Source organism: Drosophila rhopaloa, unplaced genomic scaffold (assembly GCF_018152115.1).
Source record: "Drosophila rhopaloa isolate 14029-0021.01 unplaced genomic scaffold, ASM1815211v1 contig_190, whole genome shotgun sequence".
NCBI classification, from domain to species: Eukaryota; Metazoa; Arthropoda; class Insecta; order Diptera; family Drosophilidae; genus Drosophila; species Drosophila rhopaloa.
Genome location: NW_025335073.1, coordinates 4,058,806 through 4,081,633, shown reverse-complemented (window position 1 = coordinate 4,081,633; position 22,828 = coordinate 4,058,806). Strand labels below are relative to the sequence as shown.

Genomic DNA, 22,828 nt, shown 5'->3' with positions numbered 1-22,828 from the left:
TAGTTCTATAAGAATGCAGCAGCGACTTGACATTGCTTTCGAGTTTGAGCTTTCTGTCTAGAATGATGTGATGTTCACACAAAGGGCAGTTTAGCGCCCGATTTGCGAAGGTCACGTTTGCGCATTTATCTGCATTGATGCACACGTTCCAAATCCTAGCCCATTCCTGAAATGCATCTAGATATTCTTGGAGACCTATTTTTGCCAGGTCTATGGAGCTGTTTCTGGTGAGCACCGCGGTATCGTCAGCGTAGGTTGCAACCAGCGTATCCCTTCCTGCAAGTGCTGTGATTGACGAGTGGTTTGGCATGTCGTCAGAGAATAGTGTATACAATGTAGGGCCAAGCACACTACCTTGTGGAACGCCCGCTACTATGGGCCTGGACAGTGCTGAGACGGCATGTCTGGCATGCGCGACCGCTCAGTCGCCTCCTCTTTTCATATATATATGTATAGATACAGTGGCTCACAGCTTATTTGACCCACACCTATTTTTCAACATTAAACAGGTAAAACTCCTGAACCATAAGAGATACCCATTAAATAAAACGCAGAAAGGTTAACTGTTGTTTTAACTTAAAAAATATTTTTTCAATTATTTATTATATCAAGGAACTTCTTAATTAAACAATAAAAACTATAAATACTGCCTTATTCAACGTCACAGCTTATTTGACCCAGTTCATCAAATTAATTATAAAAAATTGCAAAAAAAATATTTTTTTAACTTTTAGTATTTGGTATGTCCGCTCTTTTGGTCCACAACCGACTTCAGTCGATTGGGAATAGATTCGACCAATTTTTTTGTGGTTTCTGGGGTGATTTTAGCCCATTCTTAGAGCAAAGGCGTCTTCAAGTCATTTTTATTGGAAATATTGCGCTCCCGAATTTTTGAGTCCAGCAAAGCCCACAAATTTCTCAATAACATTAAAATCGGGTGACTGAGCTGTCGATTTCATTATATGGGGGCAATTATAACCCAGCCCATATTGAACTATACTCGACTTTTGCTTTGGGTCATTGTCTTGGTAAAACCCTGTTTTTTTTCCCAATTTCTCAGCACTTTGGAGTAAATTATCCTTAAGGATATTGAGATAAACATTTTTATCTATTGTGTTTTCAATAAATTTAAGGTTTCCGACTCCTGCTGCGGACTTACAGGCCCAAACCATAACGTGTACGCCGTCATGCTTAACGGTGGGTTTTAGATGTTTGTCCTGCAGCTCTGTATTGGCTTTACGCAATACGTAAGAACGTCCTTCGGACCCAAAAATATAAAATTTTTACTCATCAGCGAAAATGACGTAATATTTTGGGGTCCAATGAGCAATTTTTATACCCTTGCAGAGGGTATTATAATTTTGGTCAAAAGTGTGCAACGCAGTGAAGGAGACATCTCCGACCCTATAAAGTATATATATTCTTGATCTGCCATGATATAGCCATGTCCGTCTGTCCGTCTGTCTGTTTCTACGCAAACTAGTCTCTCAGTTTTAAAGCTATCGAGTTCAAACTTTGCACACACCCTTCTTTCCTTTGCACGCAGGGATCGGCCGACTATATCCTATAGCTGCCATATAACTGATTGATCGGAAATGCCATAATTTTGGTGTTTGTAAAGTTAGGAAGCTGGGATTTTCTATGGCTTTTATATTTGGCCAATCAGTCCGACCTATCAAATTTCATAAGGATCGGCCGACTATATCCTATAGCTGCCATATAACTGAACGATCATAAATGCCATAACTTTGGTGTTCTTAAAGTTAGGAAGTTGGGATATTTTATAAGTATTAAGAATGCATCATATGAATAATTTTGGAGAATATAATATACAGAATATTCTGCAAGGGTATATCAACTTCGGCTCCGCCCGAAGTTAGCTTTCCTTTCTTGTTTATAATTAATTTGATGAACTGGGTCAAATAAGCTGTGACGTTGAAAAAGGCAGTATTTTTTGTTTTTATTGTTTCATTAAGAAGTTCCTTGCTATAATAATTAAATGAAAACATATAGCGTCTGAAGATAATTACAGAGTATTATCGAAATATCTTTCCGAGAATAAAAAGAACTTTTACACGTATCAGCTAAAAAGTAGCAAGGGCCTGCAAGTCGTACTTAAGGGCATAGAGTCCGACGTAACGCCTGCAGAGATAACAAAGGCGCTTCAAGAGAAGGGATTTAACGCTAAGACAGTCTTCAACATCCTTAACAGGGATAGAAAGCCGCAGCCACTCTTTAAGGTTGAGCTCGAACCAGAAAATAAGCCCCTAAAGAAATACGAAGTGCACCCCATTTACAATCTTCAGTTCCTGCTGCACCGCAGAATTACAGTTGAGGAACCGCACAAACGCAATGGCCCGGTACAATGTGCGAACTGCCAAGAATATGGCCATACAAGGTCATACTGTAAACTGCGCCCGGTGTGTGTAGTTTGTGGAGATCTTCATGACTCCGCACACTGCCCAACGAGCAAAGATGACTGCAACTCGAAAAAGTGCGGCAACTGCGGTGGCAATCACACTGCTAACTACAGAGGCTGCCCTGTTTACAAGGAGCTGAAAAGTCGCATCCACCAGAGAGGAACTGCCGCCCGCACCCAAAATAAACAGATGACAGCTTCCAGATCAAACCCTGAAGTCTTCTTCTCGACTGCAGCCAGATCCTCACTAGGACCCTTAAACTCTGATAAAAATGTGACTTACGCAAGCGCTTTAAAATCAGGACTGGCTAACCCTGTCTCAAAAAGTTCATTTCTGCAATCAGCATACCAAGAACCGAACACGGCTCAGCAGCAACAATTCCCGGAGCAGTCAAAAAGCAACTTCGAAGATATGATATACAGCCTGCAGCAAAGCCTTACGGAGTTTATGTCGTTTATGCGCACAACTATGCAAGATTTAATGCGAAACCAAAATCTACTGATTCAAATGCTGGTTTCACAACAATCCAAATAATGACTTCCCTAAGGATATCTACGTGGAACGCTAACGGCGTCTCACAGCATAAACTTGAGTTAGCTCAATTCCTACTCGACAACCATATCGACGTAATGCTGCTTTCAGAAACACACCTTACAAATAAATACAATTTTCAACTACGAGGTTACTCATTTTACGGAACAAATCATCCAGATGGTAAAGCACATGGTGGGACTGGAATTCTAATCAGAAGCCGTATTAAGCACCACTATCATAACAAATTTGCTAAAAATTATCTACAGGCCACATCTATAAATATACAAACAAATACTGGCAACCAACTTACACTAGCCGCCGTATACTGCCCCCCTCGCTTCACCATAGCTGAAGATGAGTTTATGCAGTTTTTCAACTCACTAGGAGACCACTTCATAGCAGCAGGGGACTACAACGCCAAGCACACACACTGGGGATCACGTCTCGTGACTCCAAAAGGAAAACAGCTCTATAATGCAGTTATAAAAGCCAAGAACAAGCTGGACTATGTTTCTCCTGGCAGACCAACATACTGGCCGGCAGACCCAAGGAAACTACCCGATTTAATAGACTTTGCAATTACCAAAAACATTTCTAAAAATCTGATAAGCGCCGAATGCCTCTCGGATCTTTCATCGGATCACTCGCCTGTCCTGTTTATTCTTCTCCGACATCCAGGCGCATTGGAGCAATCGTTTAAATTGACATCTCAGAAAACCAATTGGGTTAAGTACAAGAAATACATTAGCTCACACATTGAGCTAAGTCCTCATCTCAACGATGAAGCCAACGTAGACAGATTTGTTAATACACTGGAGTCTGTACTCGTCTCTGCAGCTCGAGTTTCAACACCCCAAACTACAAGTACACAAAGCAACCAAAAGAAGACAAATCTACAAATAGAACAGCTCGTCCTCGAAAAGCGACGCTTACGTCGAGAGTGGCAACTCCACAGATCACCATCTGCTAGGCAAAGCTTAAAATATGCCTCACGTCAACTCACAAAAGCTTTACAGCAAGAAGAAGCACATGTCCACCGACGCTACATAGAGCAATTGTCAACATCTAGCACAAAACACTCACTATGGAGAGCTCACCCTACTCTAAGCTCACCGAAAGTAACCGTGATGCCTATTAGAAACCCCACAGGCGGCTGGGCGCGCAGCGATGCAGACAGAGCCAGCACGTTTGCCAACCACCTTAAAAATGTCTTCAAACCAAATCCTGCCACTAGTGCGTTCACCTTGCCGACTTTACCACATGAGCCTCAGCTTCAACATGAACCAATTGAGTTTCGCCCAAACGAAATCGCTAACATTTCAACATTAAACAGGTAAAACTCCTGAACCATAAGAGATACCCATTAAATAAAACGCAGAAAGGTTAACTGTTGTTTTAACTTAAAAAATATTTTTTCAATTATTTATTATATCAAGGAACTTCTTAATTAAACAATAAAAACTATAAATACTGCCTTATTCAACGTCACAGCTTATTTGACCCAGTTAATCAAATTAATTATAAAAAATTGCAAAAAAAATATTTTTTTAACTTTTAGTATTTGGTATGTCCGCTCTTTTGGTCCACAACCGACTTCAGTCGATTGGGAATAGATTCGACCAATTTTTTTGTGGTTTCTGGGGTGATTTTAGCCCATTCTTAGAGCAAAGCCGTCTTCAAGTCATTTTTATTGGAAATATTGCGCTCCCGAATTTTTGAGTCCAGCAAAGCCCACAAATTTCTCAATAACATTAAAATCGGGTGACTGAGCTGGCGATTTCATTATATGGGGGCAATTATAACCCAGCCCATATTGAACTATACTCGACTTTTGCTTTGGGTCATTGTCTTGGTAGAACCCTGTTTTTTTCCCAATTTCTCAGCACTTTGGAGTAAATTATCCTTAAGGATATTGAGATAAACATTTTTATCTATTGTGTTTTCAATAAATTTAAGGTTTCCGACTCCTGCTGCGGACTTACAGGCCCAAACCATAACGTGTACGCCGTCATGCTTAACGGTGGGTTTTAGATGTTTGTCCTGCAGCTCTGTATTGGCTTTACGCAATACGTAAGAACGTCCTTCGGACCCAAAAATATAAAATTTTTACTCATCAGCGAAAATGACGTAATATTTTGGGGTCCAATGAGCAATTTTTATACCCTTGCAGAGGGTATTATAATTTTGGTCAAAAGTGTGCAACGCAGTGAAGGAGACATCTCCGACCCTATAAAGTATATATATTCTTGATCTGCCATGATATAGCCATGTCCGTCTGTCCGTCTGTCTGTTTCTACGCAAACTAGTCTCTCAGTTTTAAAGCTATCGAGTTCAAACTTTGCACACACCCTTCTTTCCTTTGCACGCAGGGATCGGTCGACTATATCCTATAGCTGCCATATAACTGATTGATCGGAAATGCCATAATTTTGGTGTTTGTAAAGTTAGGAAGCTGGAATTTCCTATGGGTTTTATATTTGGTCAATCAATCCGACCTATCAAATTTCATAAGGATCGGCCGACTATATCCTATAGCTGCCATATAACTGAACGATCATAAATGCCATAACTTTGGTGTTCTTAAAGTTAGGAAGTTGGGATATTTTATAAGTATTAAGAATGCATCATATGAATAATTTTGGAGAATATAATATACAGAATATTCTGCAAGGGTATATCAACTTCGGCTCCGCCCGAAGTTAGCTTTCCTTTCTTGTTTATAATTAATTTGATGAACTGGGTCAAATAAGCTGTGACGTTGAAAAAGGCAGTATTTTTTGTTTTTATTGTTTCATTAAGAAGTTCCTTGCTATAATAAATAAATGAAAACATATTTTTTAAGTTAAAACAAAAGTTAACCTTTCTGCGTTTTATTTTTATGGGTATCTCTTATGGTTCAGGAGTTATAGCTGTTTAATGTTAAAAATTAGGTGTGGGTCAAATAAGCTGTGTGTCACTGTAGTTATTTATCGAAACCAAATTTTTTTTTATAAAAAAGGTTTTTTTCTGTCAATGCTTTCCGCAAAAATTAACTAATACGCCTATGAAAGTCTGACGAAAAGAAAAAGAATGACTCGGAAAAAACTTTATTTTCAATGTAAAGTGGTTAACGAAATGATGGAACGGGAACCATCAAAAATTGTTACCCGAGATTTCTATATCAAAAATATGAAAATTTTAATTTTGCAATATATTTTGATGTTTTATTTTATACCTTGTATACCCGTAATTCGTAAAGTAAGATGGGTTTAACAAACTTATAAAACTGATAGGGATCCTTTGCACTTTTTATATGTGTTGATTCTAAGGTTCTTAACTCAACGGGTTTCAAAGATACAAAAGCCCATGACGTGTTCAAAGAGTTACCTATAAAGCTTATTTGCTGGATATCTCCCGTTCTTCGACAGTGTCGAATTATGGCTAAAATTTAGGAAACAAATTCCTTCGAACACGAATGAAGACATATGTAGCAAAAGGAATTCCCGTAATTCGTTCAACGAGTTCCGAGAAATCGGAGTAAGAAGTGGTTGGTTCAAATAAGCTGTGAGATGTTAATAGTATTATTATTCACCATATACATACTTGGTGTTGATGATTAAACTTCTCTGTATTTTAGTATCCAACCCAAAATTTGATTTTCATGGATAAAAATGTTTTTTGTTAATGCTTTTCATTGGCTTTTCGGAAAACTAATATTATGGATACAATACGCCTTTCAAAGTCTAATGAAAAGTAAATTTAAGCACAAAAAAACTTTATTTTCAAAGTACAGTGGTTCACGAAATGATGTCACAGAATGCTTAGAATATTTTTAGTAAACGGACGAACTAAGCTAGAGATTCAAACGCTGGAGTTCTCATGAACAACTAAACTTTTACTCTACGAGTAACGGGTATAAAGTTTGTTTTTATCTTTGGTTCTCTTCATTCCTCTTTGAACGTTATTTCAAATCCTCCTCAGCGTCTTGGCTTGAAGTACCCGTATTTTGTTGAGGTGGGTTTTAGCTGTGATACCGTACACCTGTATTGCGTAAAAAAAGTTCGGAGCTGGAATGCACTTGAAAATTCGAACCTTGTTGTCCAGCGAAAGCTTGTTTTTAGCGGAGAGTAGCCAGGACATGCGATTTAACTTAGTTCTATAAGAATGCAGCAGCGACTTGACATTGCTTTCGAGTTTGAGCTTTCTGTCTAGAATGACTCCTAGATATTTGTGTGATGTTGAGTGAGTTAACACTCTACCATTAAGCGTCACACTCGGGCAGTTTAGCGCCCGATTTGCGAAGGTCACGTTTGCGCATTTATCTGCATTGATGCACACGTTCCAAATCCTAGCCCATTCCTGAAATGCATCTAGATATTCTTGGAGACCTATTTTTGCCAGGTCTATGGAGCTGTTTCTGGTGAGCACCGCGGTATCGTCAGCGTAGGTTGCAACCAGCGTATCCCTTCCTGCAAGTGCTGTGATTGACGAGTGGTTTGGCATGTCGTCAGAGAATAGTGTATACAATGTAGGGCCAAGCACACTACCTTGTGGAACGCCCGCTTCTATGGGCCTGGACAGTGCTGAGACGGCATGTCTGGCATGCGCGACCGCTCAGTCGCCTCCTCTTTTCATATATATAGTATAGATACAGTGGCTCACAGCTTATTTGACCCACACCTATTTTTCAACATTAAACAGGTAAAACTCCTGAACCATAAGAGACACCCATTAAATAAAACGCAGAAAGGTTAACTGTTGTTTTAACTTAAAAAATATTTTTTCAATTATTTATTATATCAAGGAACTTCTTAATTAAACAATAAAAACTATAAATACTGCCTTATTCAACGTCACAGCTTATTTGACCCAGTTAATCAAATTAATTATAAAAAATTGCAAAAAAAATATTTTTTTAACTTTTAGTATTTGGTATGTCCGCTCTTTTGGTCCACAACCGACTTCAGTCGATTGGGAATAGATTCGACCAATTTTTTTGTGGTTTCTGGGGTGATTTTAGCCCATTCTTAGAGCAAAGCCGTCTTCAAGTCATTTTTATTGGAAATATTGCGCTCCCGAATTTTTGAGTCCAGCAAAGCCCACAAATTTCTCAATAACATTAAAATCGGGTGACTGAGCTGGCGATTTCATTATATGGGGGCAATTATAACCCAGCCCATATTGAACTATACTCGACTTTTGCTTTGGGTCATTGTCTTGGTAGAACCCTGTTTTTTTCCCAATTTCTCAGCACTTTGGAGTAAATTATCCTTAAGGATATTGAGATAAACATTTTTATCTATTGTGTTTTCAATAAATTTAAGGTTTCCGACTCCTGCTGCGGACTTACAGGCCCAAACCATAACGTGTACGCCGTCATGCTTAACGGTGGGTTTTAGATGTTTGTCCTGCAGCTCTGTATTGGCTTTACGCAATACGTAAGAACGTCCTTCGGACCCAAAAATATAAAATTTTTACTCATCAGCGAAAATGACGTAATATTTTGGGGTCCAATGAGCAATTTTTATACCCTTGCAGAGGGTATTATAATTTTGGTCAAAAGTGTGCAACGCAGTGAAGGAGACATCTCCGACCCTATAAAGTATATATATTCTTGATCTGCCATGATATAGCCATGTCCGTCTGTCCGTCTGTCTGTTTCTACGCAAACTAGTCTCTCAGTTTTAAAGCTATCGAGTTCAAACTTTGCACACACCCTTCTTTCCTTTGCACGCAGGGATCGGCCGACTATATCCTATAGCTGCCATATAACTGATTGATCGGAAATGCCATAATTTTGGTGTTTGTAAAGTTAGGAAGCTGGAATTTCCTATGGGTTTTATATTTGGTCAATCAATCCGACCTATCAAATTTCATAAGGATCGGCCGACTATATCCTATAGCTGCCATATAACTGAACGATCATAAATGCCATAACTTTGGTGTTCTTAAAGTTAGGAAGTTGGGATATTTTATAAGTATTAAGAATGCATCATATGAATAATTTTGGAGAATATAATATACAGAATATTCTGCAAGGGTATATCAACTTCGGCTCCGCCCGAAGTTAGCTTTCCTTTCTTGTTTATAATTAATTTGATGAACTGGGTCAAATAAGCTGTGACGTTGAAAAAGGTAGTATTTTTTGTTTTTATTGTTTCATTAAGAAGTTCCTTGCTATAATAATTAAATGAAAACATATTTTTTAAGTTAAAACAAAAGTTAACCTTTCTGCGTTTTATTTTTATGGGTATCTCTTATGGTTCAGGAGTTATAGCTGTTTAATGTTTAAAATTAGGTGTGGGTCAAATAAGCTGTGTGTCACTGCAGTTATTTATCGAAACCAAATTTTTTTTTATAAAAAAGGTTTTTTTCTGTCAATGCTTTCCGCAAAAATTAACTAATACGCCTATGAAAGTCTGACGAAAAGAAAAAGAATGACTCGAAATGATGGAACGGGAACCATCAAAAATTGTTACCCGAGATTTCTATATCAAAAATATGAAAATTTTAATTTTGCAATATATTTTGATGTTTTATTTTATACCTTGTATACCCGTAATTCGTAAAGTAAGATGGGTTTAACAAACTTATAAAACTGATAGGGATCCTTTGCACTTTTTATATGTGTTGATTTTAAGGTTCTTAACTCAACGGGTTTCAAAGATACAAAAGCCCATGACGTGTTCAAAGAGTTACCTATAAAGCTTATTTGCTGGATATCTCCCGTTCTTCGACAGTGTCGAATTATGGCTAAAATTTAGGAAACAAATTCCTTCGAACACGAATGAAGACATATGTAGCAAAAGGAATTCCCGTAATTCGTTCAACGAGTTCCGAGAAATCGGAGTAAGAAGTGGTTGGTTCAAATAAGCTGTGATATGTTAATAGTATTATTATTCACCATATACATACTTGGTATTGATGATTAAACTTCTCTGTATTTTAGTATCCAAACCAAAATTTGATTTTCATGGATAAAAATGTTTTTTGTTAATGCTTTTCATTGGCTTTTCGGAAAACTAATATTATGGATACAATACGCCTTTCAAAGTCTAATGAAAAGTAAATTTAAGCACAAAAAAACTTTATTTTCAAAGTACAGTGGTTCACGAAATGATGTCACAGAATGCTTAGAATATTTTTAGTAAACGGACGAACTAAGCTAGAGATTCAAACGCTGGAGTTCTCATGAACAACTAAACTTTTACTCTACGAGTAACGGGTATAAAGTTTGTTTTTATCTTTGGTTCTCTTCATTCCTCTTTGAACGTTATTTCAAATCCTCCTCAGCGTCTTGGCTTGAAGTACCCGTATTTTGTTGAGGTGGGTTTTAGCTGTGATACCGTACACCTGTATTGCGTAAAAAAAGTTCGGAGCTGGAATGCACTTGAAAATTCGAACCTTGTTGTCCAGCGAAAGCTTGTTTTTAGCGGAGAGTAGCCAGGACATGCGATTTAACTTAGTTCTATAAGAATGCAGCAGCGACTTGACATTGCTTTCGAGTTTGAGCTTTCTGTCTAGAATGACTCCTAGATATTTGTGTGATGTTGAGTGAGTTAACACTCTACCATTAAGCGTCACACTCGGGCAGTTTAGCGCCCGATTTGCGAAGGTCACGTTTGCGCATTTATCTGCATTGATGCACACGTTCCAAATCCTAGCCCATTCCTGAAATGCATCTAGATATTCTTGGAGACCTATTTTTGCCAGGTCTATGGAGCTGTTTCTGGTGAGCACCGCGGTATCGTCAGCGTAGGTTGCAACCAGCGTATCCCTTCCTGCAAGTGCTGTGATTGACGAGTGGTTTGGCATGTCGTCAGAGAATAGTGTATACAATGTAGGGCCAAGCACACTACCTTGTGGAACGCCCGCTTCTATGGGCCTGGACAGTGCTGAGACGGCATGTCTGGCATGCGCGACCGCTCAGTCGCCTCCTCTTTTCATATATATATGTATAGATACAGTGGCTCACAGCTTATTTGACCCACACCTATTTTTCAACATTAGAGGGTATTATAATTTTGGTCAAAAGTGTGCAACGCAGTGAAGGAGACATCTCCGACCCTATAAAGTATATATATTCTTGATCTGCCATGATATAGCCATGTCCGTCTGTCCGTCTGTCTGTTTCTACGCAAACTAGTCTCTCAGTTTTAAAGCTATCGAGTTCAAACTTTGCACACACCCTTCTTTCCTTTGCACGCAGGGATCGGCCGACTATATCCTATAGCTGCCATATAACTGATTGATCGGAAATGCCATAATTTTGGTGTTTGTAAAGTTAGGAAGCTGGAATTTCCTATGGGTTTTATATTTGGTCAATCAATCCGACCTATCAAATTTCATAAGGATCGGCCGACTATATCCTATAGCTGCCATATAACTGAACGATCATAAATGCCATAACTTTGGTGTTCTTAAAGTTAGGAAGTTGGGATATTTTATAAGTATTAAGAATGCATCATATGAATAATTTTGGAGAATATAATATACAGAATATTCTGCAAGGGTATATCAACTTCGGCTCCGCCCGAAGTTAGCTTTCCTTTCTTGTTTATAATTAATTTGATGAACTGGGTCAAATAAGCTGTGACGTTGAAAAGGCAGTATTTTTTGTTTTTATTGTTTCATTAAGAAGTTCCTTGCTATAATAAATAAATGAAAACATATTTTTTAAGTTAAAACAAAAGTTAACCTTTCTGCGTTTTATTTTTATGGGTATCTTTTATGGTTCAGGAGTTATAGCTGTTTAATGTTAAAAATTAGGTGTGGGTCAAATAAGCTGTGTGTCACTGTAGTTATTTATCGAAACCAAATTTTTTTTTATAAAAAATGTTTTTTTCTGTCAATGCTTTCCGCAAAAATTAACTAATACGCCTATGAAAGTCTGACGAAAAGAAAAAGAATGACTCGGAAAAAACTTTATTTTCAATGTAAAGTGGTTAACGAAATGATGGAACGGGAACCATCAAAAATTGTTACCCGAGATTTCTATATCAAAAATATGAAAATTTTAATTTTGCAATATATTTTGATGTTTTATTTTATACCTTGTATACCCGTAATTCGTAAAGTAAGATGGGTTTAACAAACTTATAAAACTGATAGGGATCCTTTGCACTTTTTATATGTGTTGATTCTAAGGTTCTTAACTCAACGGGTTTCAAAGATACAAAAGCCCATGACGTGTTCAAAGAGTTACCTATAAAGCTTATTTGCTGGATATCTCCCGTTCTTCGACAGTGTCGAATTATGGCTAAAATTTAGGAAACAAATTCCTTCGAACACGAATGAAGACATATGTAGCAAAAGGAATTCCCGTAATTCGTTCAACGAGTTCCGAGAAATCGGAGTAAGAAGTGGTTGGTTCAAATAAGCTGTGATATGTTAATAGTATTATTATTCACCATATACATACTTGGTGTTGATGATTAAACTTCTCTGTATTTTAGTATCCAAACCAAAATTTGATTTTCATGGATAAAAATGTTTTTGTTAATGCTTTTCATTGGCTTTTCGGAAAACTAATATTATGGATACAATACGCCTTTCAAAGTCTAATGAAAAGTAAATTTAAGCACAAAAAAAACTTTATTTTCAAAGTACAGTGGTTCACGAAATGATGTCACAGAATGCTTAGAATATTTTTAGTAAACGGACGAACTAAGCTAGAGATTCAAACGCTGGAGTTCTCATGAACAACTAAACTTTTACTCTACGAGTAACGGGTATAAAGTTTGTTTTTATCTTTGGTTCTCTTCATTCCTCTTTGAACGTTATTTCAAATCCTCCTCAGCGTCTTGGCTTGAAGTACCCGTATTTTGTTGAGGTGGGTTTTAGCTGTGATACCGTACACCTGTATTGCGTAAAAAAAGTTCGGAGCTGGAATGCACTTGAAAATTCGAACCTTGTTGTCCAGCGAAAGCTTGTTTTTAGCGGAGAGTAGCCAGGACATGCGATTTAACTTAGTTCTATAAGAATGCAGCAGCGACTTGACATTGCTTTCGAGTTTGAGCTTTCTGTCTAGAATGACTCCTAGATATTTGTGTGATGTTGAGTGAGTTAACACTCTACCATTAAGCGTCACACTCGGGCAGTTTAGCGCCCGATTTGCGAAGGTCACGTTTGCGCATTTATCTGCATTGATGCACACGTTCCAAATCCTAGCCCATTCCTGAAATGCATCTAGATATTCTTGGAGACCTATTTTTGCCAGGTCTATGGAGCTGTTTCTGGTGAGCACCGCGGTATCGTCAGCGTAGGTTGCAACCAGCGTATCCCTTCCTGCAAGTGCTGTGATTGACGAGTGGTTTGGCATGTCGTCAGAGAATAGTGTATACAATGTAGGGCCAAGCACACTACCTTGTGGAACGCCCGCTTCTATGGGCCTGCACAGTGCTGAGACGGCATGTCTGGCATGCGCGACCGCTCAGTCGCCTCCTCTTTTCATATATATATGTATAGATACAGTGGCTCACAGCTTATTTGACCCACACCTATTTTTCAACATTAAACAGGTAAAACTCCTGAACCATAAGAGATACCCATTAAATAAAACGCAGAAAGGTTAACTGTTGTTTTAACTTAAAAAATATTTTTTCAATTATTTATTATATCAAGGAACTTCTTAATTAAACAATAAAAACTATAAATACTGCCTTATTCAACGTCACAGCTTATTTGACCCAGTTAATCAAATTAATTATAAAAAATTGCAAAAAAAATATTTTTTTAACTTTTAGTATTTGGTATGTCCGCTCTTTTGGTCCACAACCGACTTCAGTCGATTGGGAATAGATTCGACCAATTTTTTTGTGGTTTCTGGGGTGATTTTAGCCCATTCTTAGAGCAAAGCCGTCTTCAAGTCATTTTTATTGGAAATATTGCGCTCCCGAATTTTTGAGTCCAGCAAAGCCCACAAATTTCTCAATAACATTAAAATCGGGTGACTGAGCTGGCGATTTCATTATATGGGGGCAATTATAACCCAGCCCATATTGAACTATACTCGACTTTTGCTTTGGGTCATTGTCTTGGTAGAACCCTGTTTTTTTCCCAATTTCTCAGCACTTTGGAGTAAATTATCCTTAAGGATATTGAGATAAACATTTTTATCTATTGTGTTTTCAATAAATTTAAGGTTTCCGACTCCTGCTGCGGACTTACAGGCCCAAACCATAACGTGTACGCCGTCATGCTTAACGGTGGGTTTTAGATGTTTGTCCTGCAGCTCTGTATTGGCTTTACGCAATACGTAAGAACGTCCTTCGGACCCAAAAATATAAAATTTTTACTCATCAGCGAAAATGACGTAATATTTTGGGGTCCAATGAGCAATTTTTATACCCTTGCAGAGGGTATTATAATTTTGGTCAAAAGTGTGCAACGCAGTGAAGGAGACATCTCCGACCCTATAAAGTATATATATTCTTGATCTGCCATGATATAGCCATGTCCGTCTGTCCGTCTGTCTGTTTCTACGCAAACTAGTCTCTCAGTTTTAAAGCTATCGAGTTCAAACTTTGCACACACCCTTCTTTCCTTTGCACGCAGGGATCGGCCGACTATATCCTATAGCTGCCATATAACTGATTGATCGGAAATGCCATAATTTTGGTGTTTGTAAAGTTAGGAAGCTGGAATTTCCTATGGGTTTTATATTTGGTCAATCAATCCGACCTATCAAATTTCATAAGGATCGGCCGACTATATCCTATAGCTGCCATATAACTGAACGATCATAAATGCCATAACTTTGGTGTTCTTAAAGTTAGGAAGTTGGGATATTTTATAAGTATTAAGAATGCATCATATGAATAATTTTGGAGAATATAATATACAGAATATTCTGCAAGGGTATATCAACTTCGGCTCCGCCCGAAGTTAGCTTTCCTTTCTTGTTTATAATTAATTTGATGAACTGGGTCAAATAAGCTGTGACGTTGAAAAAGGCAGTATTTTTTGTTTTTATTGTTTCATTAAGAAGTTCCTTGCTATAATAAATAAATGAAAACATATTTTTTAAGTTAAAACAAGAGAGAACGCTAAAGTCGAGTGCCTCGACTATTAGATACCCGTTACTCAGCTAAACAACTTAATATAAATATGCCTTCTTGTATGTTTTTCGCCGCTCGAATTAGCACCTTGGCCAGCTGATCCAAAGTCATCCGTTAGATGGCGCTACGGGCCATGAAAGGCGGAAATGTAGGCGGTAGCCAGGCTTAAGCGTTTAATGGGTTTTTGGGCGTTAGAGTGGGCGTGGCAAACTTTTATTAGGCCAATCGATAGGTATTGACGAAACAAATACATATCAATTAAAATTTTCAGAATAGCATCAAAACTGTGGCCACAGCTTGTGGCTTGTGGGCGTCAGAGGGGGCGTGGCACGATTTTGAAAAAAACTTGCGCTGCGTAGGAACTCCTAAAATCTACATGCAAAATGCCAATCTTCTAGCTTTTATAGTTTCCGAGATCTCAGCGTTCATACGGACAGACAGACGGACAGACAGACGGACAGACGGACATGGCTAGATCGACTCGGCTAGTGATCCTGAATAAGAATATATATACTTTATAGGGTCGGAAACGCTTCCTTCTACCTGTTACATACTTTTGCACGAATACAATATACCCTTTTACTCTACGAGTAACGGGTATAATGAAAAACAAGAGAGAACGCTATAGTCGGGTGCCCCGACTATCAGATACCCGTTACTCAGGTAAAGGGAGTGCGAGGGAGATGGAGTTAGAAACTTTGATCACGCATATCTTTTTAACGAATGTTCCGATTTGAAAAAGTTCTTCTACATTTCGATAGGTATTGATAAACACAATAAAACTGCATTTTTACTTTTCCGAAATATTTAAATTTTTAAAATCGTATATAAGCGATTGTGGGCGTTAAAGGGGGCGTGGCACCTTTTTGAAACAAACTTGCGCTGCGTAGGAACTCCTAGAATCTGCATGCAAAATGCCAATCTTCTAGCTTTTATAGTTTCCGAGATCTCAGCGTTCATACGGACAGACAGACGGACAGACGGACAGACAGACGGACAGACGGACATGGCTATATCGACTCGGCTAGTGACCCTGATCAAGAATATATATACTTTATAGGGTCGGAAACGCTTCCTTCTAGCTGTTACATACTTTTGCACGAATACAATATACCCTTTTACTCTACGAGTAACGGGTATAACAAAAGTTAACCTTTCTGCGTTTTATTTTTATGGGTATCTCTTATGGTTCAGGAGTTATAGCTGTTTAATGTTAAAAATTAGGTGTGGGTCAAATAAGCTGTGTGTCACTGTAGTTATTTATCGAAACCAAATTTTTTTTATAAAAAAGGTTTTTTTCTGTCAATGCTTTCCGCAAAAATTAACTAATACGCCTATGAAAGTCTGACGAAAAGAAAAAGAATGACTCGGAAAAAACTTTATTTTCAATGTAAAGTGGTTAACGAAATGATGGAACGGGAACCATCAAAAATTGTTACCCGAGATTTCTATATCAAAAATATGAAAATTTTAATTTTGCAATATATTTTGATGTTTTATTTTATACCTTGTATACCCGTAATTCGTAAAGTAAGATGGGTTTAACAAACTTATAAAACTGATAGGGATCCTTTGCACTTTTTATATGTGTTGATTCTAAGGTTCTTAACTCAACGGGTTTCAAAGATACAAAAGCCCATGACGTGTTCAAAGAGTTACCTATAAAGCTTATTTGCTGGATATCTCCCGTTCTTCGACAGTGTCGAATTATGGCTAAAATTTAGGAAACAAATTCCTTCGAACACGAATGAAGACATATGTAGCAAAAGGAATTCCCGTAATTCGTTCAACGAGTTCCGAGAAATCGGAGTAAGAAGTGGTTGGTTCAAATAAGCTGTGAGATGTTAATAGTATTATTATTCACCATATACATACTTGGTGTTGATGATTAAACTTCTCTGTATTTTAGTATCCAACCCAAAATTTGATTTTCATGGATAAAAATGTTTTTTGTTAATGCTTTTCATTGGCTTTTCGGAAAACTAATATTATGGATACAATACGCCTTTCAAAGTCTAATGAAAAGTAAATTTAAGCACAAAAAAAACTTTATTTTCAAAGTACAGTGGTTCACGAAATGATGTCACAGAATGCTTAGAATATTTTTAGTAAACGGACGAACTAAGCTAGAGATTCAAACGCTGGAGTTCTCATGAACAACTAAACTTTTACTCTACGAGTAACGGGTATAAAGTTTGTTTTTATCTTTGGTTCTCTTCATTCCTCTTTGAACGTTATTTCAAATCCTCCTCAGCGTCTTGGCTTGAAGTACCCGTATTTTGTTGAGGTGGGTTTTAGCTGTGATACCGTACACCTGTATTGCGTAAAAAAAGTTCGGAGCTGGAATGCACTTGAAAATTCGAACCTTGTTGTCCAGCGAAAGCTTGTTTTTAGCGGAGAGTAGCCAGGACATGCGATTTAACTTAGTTCTATAAGAATGCAGCAGCGACTTGACATTGCTTTCGAGTTTGAGCTTTCTGTCTAGAATGACTCCTAGATATTTGTGTGATGTTGAGTGAGTTAACACTCTACCATTAAGCGTCACACTCGGGCAGTTTAGCGCCCGATTTGCGAAGGTCACGTTTGCGCATTTATCTGCATTGATGCACACGTTCCAAATCCTAGCCCATTCCTGAAATGCATCTAGATATTCTTGGAGACCTATTTTTGCCAGGTCTATGGAGCTGTTTCTGGTGAGCACCGCGGTATCGTCAGCGTAGGTTGCAACCAGCGTATCCCTTCCTGCAAGTGCTGTGATTGACGAGTGGTTTGGCATGTCGTCAGAGAATAGTGTATACAATGTAGGGCCAAGCACACTACCTTGTGGAACGCCCGCTTCTATGGGCCTGCACAGTGCTGAGACGGCATGTCTGGCATGCGCGACCGCTCAGTCGCCTCCTCTTTTCATATATATATGTATAGATACAGTGGCTCACAGCTTATTTGACCCACACCTATTTTTCAACATTAAACAGGTAAAACTCCTGAACCATAAGAGATACCCATTAAATAAAACGCAGAAAGGTTAACTGTTGTTTTAACTTAAAAAATATTTTTTCAATTATTTATTATATCAAGGAACTTCTTAATTAAACAATAAAAACTATAAATACTGCCTTATTCAACGTCACAGCTTATTTGACCCAGTTAATCAAATTAATTATAAAAAATTGCAAAAAAAATATTTTTTTAACTTTTAGTATTTGGTATGTCCGCTCTTTTGGTCCACAACCGACTTCAGTCGATTGGGAATAGATTCGACCAATTTTTTTGTGGTTTCTGGGGTGATTTTAGCCCATTCTTAGAGCAAAGCCGTCTTCAAGTCATTTTTATTGGAAATATTGCGCTCCCGAATTTTTGAGTCCAGCAAAGCCCACAAATTTCTCAATAACATTAAAATCGGGTGACTGAGCTGGCGATTTCATTATATGGGGGCAATTATAACCCAGCCCATATTGAACTATACTCGACTTTTGCTTTGGGTCATTGTCTTGGTAGAACCCTGTTTTTTTCCCAATTTCTCAGCACTTTGGAGTAAATTATCCTTAAGGATATTGAGATAAACATTTTTATCTATTGTGTTTTCAATAAATTTAAGGTTACCGACTCCTGCTGCGGACTTACAGGCCCAAACCATAACGTGTACGCCGTCATGCTTAACGGTGGGTTTTAGATGTTTGTCCTGCAGCTCTGTATTGGCTTTACGCAATACGTAAGAACGTCCTTCGGACCCAAAAATATAAAATTTTTACTCATCAGCGAAAATGACGTAATATTTTGGGGTCCAATGAGCAATTTTTATACCCTTGCAGAGGGTATTATAATTTTGGTCAAAAGTGTGCAACGCAGTGAAGGAGACATCTCCGACCCTATAAAGTATATATATTCTTGATCTGCCATGATATAGCCATGTCCGTCTGTCCGTCTGTCTGTTTCTACGCAAACTAGTCTCTCAGTTTTAAAGCTATCGAGTTCAAACTTTGCACACACCCTTCTTTCCTTTGCACGCAGGGATCGGCCGACTATATCCTATAGCTGCCATATAACTGATTGATCGGAAATGCCATAATTTTGGTGTTTGTAAAGTTAGGAAGCTGGAATTTCCTATGGGTTTTATATTTGGTCAATCAATCCGACCTATCAAATTTCATAAGGATCGGCCGACTATATCCTATAGCTGCCATATAACTGAACGATCATAAATGCCATAACTTTGGTGTTCTTAAAGTTAGGAAGTTGGGATATTTTATAAGTATTAAGAATGCATCATATGAATAATTTTGGAGAATATAATATACAGAATATTCTGCAAGGGTATATCAACTTCGGCTCCGCCCGAAGTTAGCTTTCCTTTCTTGTTTATAATTAATTTGATGAACTGGGTCAAATAAGCTGTGACGTTGAAAAAGGCAGTATTTTTTGTTTTTATTGTTTCATTAAGAAGTTCCTTGCTATAATAAATAAATGAAAACATATTTTTTAAGTTAAAACAAAAGTTAACCTTTCTGCGTTTTATTTTTATGGGTATCTCTTATGGTTCAGGAGTTATAGCTGTTTAATGTTAAAAATTAGGTGTGGGTCAAATAAGCTGTGTGTCACTGTAGTTATTTATCGAAACCAAATTTTTTTTTATAAAAAAGGTTTTTTTCTGTCAATGCTTTCCGCAAAAATTAACTAATACGCCTATGAAAGTCTGACGAAAAGAAAAAGAATGACTCGGAAAAAACTTTATTTTCAATGTAAAGTGGTTAACGAAATGATGGAACGGGAACCATCAAAAATTGTTACCCGAGATTTCTATATCAAAAATATGAAAATTTTAATTTTGCAATATATTTTGATGTTTTATTTTATACCTTGTATACCCGTAATTCGTAAAGTAAGATGGGTTTAACAAACTTATAAAACTGATAGGGATCCTTTGCACTTTTTATATGTGTTGATTCTAAGGTTCTTAACTCAACGGGTTTCAAAGATACAAAAGCCCATGACGTGTTCAAAGAGTTACCTATAAAGCTTATTTGCTGGATATCTCCCGTTCTTCGACAGTGTCGAATTATGGCTAAAATTTAGGAAACAAATTCCTTCGAACACGAATGAAGACATATGTAGCAAAAGGAATTCCCGTAATTCGTTCAACGAGTTCCGAGAAATCGGAGTAAGAAGTGGTTGGTTCAAATAAGCTGTGAGATGTTAATAGTATTATTATTCACCATATACATACTTGGTGTTGATGATTAAACTTCTCTGTATTTTAGTATCCAAACCAAAATTTGATTTTCATGGATAAAAATGTTTTTTGTTAATGCTTTTCATTGGCTTTTCGGAAAACTAATATTATGGATACAATACGCCTTTCAAAGTCTAATGAAAAGTAAATTTAAGCACAAAAAAACTTTATTTTCAAAGTACAGTGGTTCACGAAATGATGTCACAGAATGCTTAGAATATTTTTAGTAAACGGACGAACTAAGCTAGAGATTCAAACGCTGGAGTTCTCATGAACAACTAAACTTTTACTCTACGAGTAACGGGTATAAAGTTTGTTTTTATCTTTGGTTCTCTTCATTCCTCTTTGAACGTTATTTCAAATCACTATATTTTAAATTGAAAATGTATAGAAACAAGAATCTTAACAAGAAGAACACTATAGTGTCGAACTCCACGACTATCAAAAAACGTAATTTTTTTAATCAGTTTTATAACAAATATGCCCCTAATAGATGGTACTGGCGCTAAAGTGAATTTATCTGCTAGCGCTGACGTCATTGTTCTTGTTTAACTTAATTTGGAATAAATTCTAAAACAATTTAAAAGTAAAGTCTAATACAATTTAAAGTAAAAGTTAAAAAAAAGTTAAGGTTTACGCCAGTAGAATTTGGTGTGTTTTTTAATCGTTTTAATTATTGAATATGACCGATGCCATCGTTGTCTTATTTTCTTCTCGATCGGAGCTTGACAGCACATCTTTCAGTTCTACTTCTATCATTTTATAAATTCGTGCAAAAAACGGAGTATCAGTCAAGTTTGTGTAGATTTTGTGCAACCGGTTTAAGATGATGAGGAAAAACTTGATCGGTTGTTCTTAATTTCGATATAAATTGTCCAGCTCCTTCGTTGGTCTTTACTTCAGCTATGGTACTTTCCTTAGCTTTGGTATACTTTGAGTCTAGCACAACAATGAGTTTAACAGATATCCGACCTTATCAAAAATAGATCTGCGTAGTCGACAATACCAAATAAAATGGTGGTAGGTCCCTGACTTATTGTGTTAGCTTAGTTTTTCCAGAATTGAACCGCATGTTTGTGCGTTACGCAACATTGAGCATAAAATACAAATATCGCTCTCACAGCCACTAAAAAGAGCTTTTGTTCTCGGCTTAAGAGGACAACCCAAAAACAGGAGAGTAGCCCTGTCCGTCTGTCCGTCCGTTCGTCGGTCCGTCCGTTTCTACGCAAACTTGTCCCTCAGTTTTAAAGCTATCTGATTGAAACTTTCCCAAATGTTGTCTTTCTATTGCAGGTAGTATATAAGTCAGAACGAGCCGGATCGGGCGACTATATCATATAGCTGCCAAAGGAACAATCAGAAAAAAAATTTTAAAAAATGATTACTTTTTGTTTTGTTCTGTGCTGCTTGCACAATGGACAATCCGTTCAACGGATGGTAGATGGTATATGGATATCTGTGGGAAGACGCCATCAAGCGTGACTACGATAGCGTGCAGGGACCATAAATATTTTAAAAATAAAAATGATATCGAGCTTTCCTAAATGTTCGATTTCTACTATGTATAACGACACTGTATCTTGCCAATAAGACGAAAGTCTGTACCTATATGTATATGGCCACATTTTTTAAGATTTATAGATGTGAATTTAATTAATAGCCATAATAGAAAACTTGGACCCTATTTGTTAACGAATATAATAAACGTTAAACTCAGGGGCAGTTTTGTTCACTATTTACAATTAACCACTATATATATCTGCTTCCGTATCGTTCAACGTTATTTCATAAACAGGAAATTATCAGGACAACATACAGTCAGCACAAAATTTATTCGGACACTGACTATTATCAAGTTTAACAGCTTATTTGCCGGAATTTTCGTAATTTTAGCAGGTTTTTTTGTACTTATCATAGAAACAGTGATTTTCAGAAGACATTACACAAACAAAAATGTAATTTTTTAAATTAGCCTTAAAAATATTAAAAGAAAAGCAAAAAGTTGCTAAAATGTTGCACAAAAATTATTCGTACATTTCTCATTTATTGTGTTTATTTCTGAGCTCAACGGTAATAGGCGATTCTTTTTAAAGTAGTTTAGTTGAAATTACTTCGGAGTAATTTTCGGCGTGCTTTTTTTTTTTTTTTTGTTAGTTTTTATGTGTTTTTTTGATACGATTGGTGATGAAAGGAGTTCAAGATTTGTCACTAGATTTTCGAAAACCTATCTTAAATTCATTTTTGGAAAATCGTAGTTATCGCGAAATCGGTCGTATTAATGGAAAAATCACCTTCCACAATACATAGTATAATCCAAAAATACTTAAAAACGGAATAATGAGCTTCAAATCACAAGAAAGCTAGAAGGTCTAAGATTCTGTACTCACGTGAGGGACGGAAATTTATGTCTACAGTCCTGAAAAATCCGAAAACAACATCTACAACAATTCAAAAGAATGTAGAGCAAGCGAAAATAAAAAAAGTTTGGGCCACAACCATCCGAAACTACCTGTACAAGGCTGGCTTACATGGCAGAGTTGCTCGTCGAAAGCAATTATTTTCTGCCATCAACAAAAAAAAGCATTTGGAGTTTGGAAAACTGCATA

The 22,828-nt window shown here is 37.1% G+C and overlaps 1 long non-coding RNA gene across 1 annotated transcript in view; it reads left to right on the top strand.

The window, feature by feature from the left end:
* Positions 1-21,565, top strand: part of LOC123037648 — a 29,770-nt gene extending 8,205 nt beyond the window's left edge. The window contains exon 3 of the long non-coding RNA XR_006417596.1: positions 21,516-21,565. This is a non-coding gene — a long non-coding RNA (uncharacterized LOC123037648). The remainder of the gene's footprint in view (positions 1-21,515) is intronic.
* The last annotated feature ends 1,263 nt before the right edge of the window (positions 21,566-22,828 follow it).